Source organism: Echinops telfairi, unplaced genomic scaffold (assembly GCF_000313985.2).
Source record: "Echinops telfairi isolate 266 unplaced genomic scaffold, ASM31398v2 ScPeMD7_7467;HRSCAF=8505_0, whole genome shotgun sequence".
Lineage (NCBI taxonomy): Eukaryota > Metazoa > Chordata > Mammalia > Afrosoricida > Tenrecidae > Echinops > Echinops telfairi.
Genome location: NW_022111367.1, coordinates 2,391,341 through 2,395,548, shown reverse-complemented (window position 1 = coordinate 2,395,548; position 4,208 = coordinate 2,391,341). Strand labels below are relative to the sequence as shown.

General features: G+C 43.6%; 1 pseudogene; it reads right to left on the bottom strand.

The window, feature by feature from the left end:
* Positions 1–1,090: 1,090 nt before the first annotated feature.
* Positions 1,091–2,781, bottom strand: LOC101646256 (annotated as a pseudogene).
* Positions 2,782–4,208: the final 1,427 nt, after the last annotated feature.

Sequence of the window (4,208 nt, the reverse complement as noted above, 5' to 3'; positions counted from 1 at the left end):
ATGGTCTTGCAATTTCTCCCTATGGTTCTTCTTTTTTTTGGTTTGGTTTTGTTTGTTTGTTTGTGGCAGAACATACATTTTTATCAGGCACTCACGGAATATTCAACAAGAGGTACCATTCATTTTCATTTTCTGGGTCACAAACAAACGTCAATAATTTCAATGCTTAGAAATCACACAGAGAAAAAAAAAATTTTTTAAAGAAATCACACAGAGTATGTGTTCAGATTGAACAAGAAACAAAAAAAAAAGAAAATGTACCAGGAACTAATATACACCTCTAAATAATCTTCGAGTCAGAAAGGGCATCTCAAAAAGAATCAAGATATATTTAAAATTGAATAAAAATATTAAAACTTATAGAAATTTGTGGGATGATGCTGAAATAGTGGGATGAAAATTTGTGGAGTGGAAAAGGAACTGAGGATGCTAAATAAACTTTGAATACATTTCAAATATAACAAAGGAGTCACTTTACCCAACTGTAATATTTACCACATAGCTAGAGCAAAAAACTAAAAAAGTAGCACAGGATTAAGAAAAGAATGTTGTGTCAAAGTACATTAATAAAATCTCAAAACAACAGTCCTAACCATGCTATAAAATGTACCCATTTGTATGTGTCCTTATTAAATATAAAAGGATTTCATGATAATGCTACATATTTCTCATAGATTTAGGTTCCTGGAGAATAGAGACAATTCTGTGGAACAAAGGCTTTCAAAAGTTTTTCTGCACTGCTCTCAACTGACTAAACTCATCTGACACCAGGCAGTGTTGTATATTCAAGAAACAAAAAGGAGACAAGGCTCTTTTTCTTGAAACCCCACTCCCCAACCCCAAATAAAATAAGGAACTAATCACAAATTGCCATAGGGTTGGCAGAAAATCTGAAAAAGTTTCCATTTTTTGCTATGATCTTTTTGGAACTTCCTTATTTAAAAAAAAATTCCTGAGATAACTCTGCAGTGTAAACTAAGGAGTAAAATGTTGCTGAAGGCTTTCCCAAGTGCACAATGGCCACTGGGGGTCTCTCCTTTAGATGATTTTTCAATGTAAATCCTAGGTCGTCTATTTCTAGTATGCCTCTTTAGACACAGATCATTTCCTTACAGGGATGATACATGTGAGCTTTCCCTTTGGTATGAGCAATCAGCTGCTGAGTAACATGGACAGGGCTTCTCCCAGTATGAATCCTTAGGTGCTGAGTGAGGGAAGAGCTGCAACAGAAGCCTTTACCACATTCACTGCACTCCTAGGGCTTCTCTCATATGAGGATGACAGTGTCGAACGATATTTGTGCTCCAACAAAAAGTTTTCCCACACTCAATGCACTCATAAGGTTTCTCTCCACTGTGATATGCTGGTGTCTTGTAAGGCTAGACCTGCGGCTGAAGGCCTTGCCACACTCAACACACTCATAGGGCTTCTCCCCAGGGTGGCTAGTGTAATGCCGAATGAGGTCAACTAGACTGCTCAAGGCCTTCCCACACTGTGCACTCAAATGGTTTTCCCCAGTGTGGGCCCTTTTATGCAAGATGTAATTGGAGCAGTGGGGGAAGGCCTTTCCACATTCAGTGCACACATAGGACTTTTCCCCAGCGTGAATCCACCGGTGCCTCTTGAGGTGTGACCTGTGGTAGAAGGCCTTCCCCACTCTGTGCGCTCAATGGGCTTTTCCCCAGTGTGGATGATGGAGTGGTGAATGAGGGCTGCACTCTCACAGAAGGCTTTCCCACACTCACTACATTCAGGGACTCTCTCTGCTATGAATGAGATAATGCCAAACGAAACCTGGCCGATCACGAAATGCTTTCCCACATTCTTCGCAGACGAATGGTTTTTCTCCAGTGTGGCTCCTCTCGTGCAAGACAAAAGTGGTGCTGTGGGTGAAGGCCTTTCCACATTCATTGCACTTATAAGGCTTTTCCCCACTGTGAATTCTCTGGTGCTGTGTAAGATGTGATCTTTGGTTGAAGGCCTTCCCACACTCTCTGCACTCATAGAGCTTATTCCCAGTGTGGATCATGTGATGTTGAAGGAGGTAAGTGCTCTTCTGAAAGAACTTCCCACATTCTGTGCCCTCATAGGGCTTCACTCCAGAGTGAATGCGGTCATGTTGGGCAAGAAGACGTTTCTTGTTAAACACTTTTCCACATTCCTTATAGACATGGGGATCTCTCTCTTCGTGAGTCTCGGCATCTTCAGCAGGTCCATATGAGCTACCTTCATGGACAGCATCTCCTGTAGAGATTTGTTCCTGTGTAGTCCTTGAACACATATCATTACCTATCCCCAAACCATCATGCCCAGGGCTTTTTCCCCAAGGGAGCTGCTCCTTCTGGGTGTCTATCTCTGGTCTCAAGTGTTGGTCCTGTATTTCTGGTGGTCCCTCCTGACACCTGTCTTGTCCCACCTGAGAATCCTTGGAGGACACTTGAGTCAGTTGTCCATGGACTAAGGTTCCCTCAGAGAAGGTCAGAGCAGGAGTAGTTGGCTCTGTGGTCTTAAGACTTGCTTTGTCCCCTAGACAGGGGCTTTGACATAGATCTTTCTTCATGGCCTGTACTCTGGCCTGAGCTCCAGCTTGTAGATCAGCTCTGGTCAGCAGGGCACAGGATACCCCAGAGAGACCAGCAGCCCACAGTTTGCTAGCATCACCTCCTGGTACAAACTCCTCTGAGTAAGGTCCAGCTGTCCCCACTTGTCTGGAGTAAAGGTCACAGCCACATTTTTGAAGGTCACAGGCACTTGGGGTGGGTCCATCAGCATTGCCGCCATCGTGGGGCCCCAGAAGCCCGGAGAGGGCCCCCCACAGACCCACCCCGCGGTACCTTGGTCAGGGAAAGGGCTGAGCGCCCTCTGGGCCTCAGTCTTCCTGAGGTAAGGTGCGCTGGCTCTGGACACTGCCCTTGGCGCCTGCGGAGGTGAAGCGGGGAGGCACGTGACCCTACCCCCAGACAGGTGCTAAGAGGATACCCAGGCCGGGGTTCACCCCTCAAACATAGGGGCTCAGTCCCGACGAAGGAAGAAGGGCACAGCGCTGGATGATTTCTCTAGGTGTCAAGACCAGAAGGGACAGAATCGCCAAAGGCAAATGGCGCATGTTCCGAAGTAACCGGAAGTCCTCCCTATGGTTCTTCCATCAATTTTTGCTTTATATATTTAAGTTATTTTATGAGAGGAGTAGAATTGCCACCTCTTTTTGATGATTCCAATATTTTACCATGATTTAGTGACCCTGTATAGATCTAATCATTCTTTTGTCTAAAACGTACTCTAAAATAAAATACATTTGTGGTAGTTACATAATCTGGTATCAATTTGAGAGGATTACAAGTGAAGGGTTGGAGTCTGGCATGTCAATCAAGATATAACCAATGAGGCCTCTGCGTAGGCCTGGCCTTCTCCTGAGAATTCTGGGGATTCTGGTAGTTCCTCCTTGAAGGCGGGAGACACTCTCTCTGCTCACTTCCTGCTAGACATCCCTGAGGAGAAGCCACATGGACTTACCCTGATGCAGCCTGGGAACTGGAGAAGCCACACAGAGACCCCTGCCAGTGCTGAGATGCTTAAAATGCCACTGGATTCAATGATTTTCTACCCACTGGCCTCTGATTGTCCTGCATTTGGTGTCATTGCATGTGTTTCGTGAGTCTGAAGAGGACTTTATAGATTGGTATCAGACATATGGGCTAATGTTGGACGTATGGGCTTGGACAGGACTGAATGGGGATGCTTTCTTAATGTACAATTAACCTTTTATAAAACTCTCTCTTATACGCATATGAGTTTCTATGGATTTGTTTCTCTAGTCTACCCGGACTGACACAACATCTAATGGCATCTTTGTTTTGTTTTTGTTTGGAGATTGCACTAAAGAGCATAACACATTTTGGTTATTTCATTAAATTACATTGAATAGTTTAAGTTTCACTAAACAGCACATTGAATGAGTGAAAAAAGATAATATATTGTCATACATGAATGCTTTTCTTTAGAAACACAATCCCAGTCCTTATATATGTTACAAAATAGCCTTGAAGAAGGGACACCTTTCCTATAGTACTTAAGATGCTCGATGCAAAATTGAAAAGCAGTCTAGCAAACAAAGGCAAGTCTTCACAGCTGTGTAATTTCAACAGCCAAAGTTGGATGATAACCTGAAATAGTACTATACAACTGTGACAAAATATATACAAGATCAT